The following is a 302-nucleotide window of genomic DNA, read 5'->3' as shown; positions in this document are numbered from 1 at the left end:
GCTGGGGGCCGCCTTCAGCCCCCTGGGCTTGGTGATGGCGCTGCGGATCCTGGTGCCGGGAGGGCAACTCACCCGGCCGGACCACGAGCACTGTCTTCTTCCTCTGCGGTGAGACAGGACCAGCCCCCGCCCCCAGGCAGGGGACAGGGGTCCCCCATGGGTCTCGACTCAGGGCCTTGGAAAGGAGCCAAGGAGAGGGGCTGGCGACCCCAAGGATTCCGGGAACACAGCTGGAGCGGGTGGGGCTAGGGGCGGGACGCGGAGGAGGTGGGCGAGGTCTTCTGCAGCTGAGAGGTCCGGAG

This window comes from Myotis davidii, unplaced genomic scaffold (assembly GCF_000327345.1).
Source record: "Myotis davidii unplaced genomic scaffold, ASM32734v1 scaffold2152, whole genome shotgun sequence".
Taxonomy (NCBI): Eukaryota; Metazoa; Chordata; class Mammalia; order Chiroptera; family Vespertilionidae; genus Myotis; species Myotis davidii.
The sequence above is the reverse complement of the archived record's forward strand: the minus strand, read 5'-3'. Positions refer to the sequence as shown.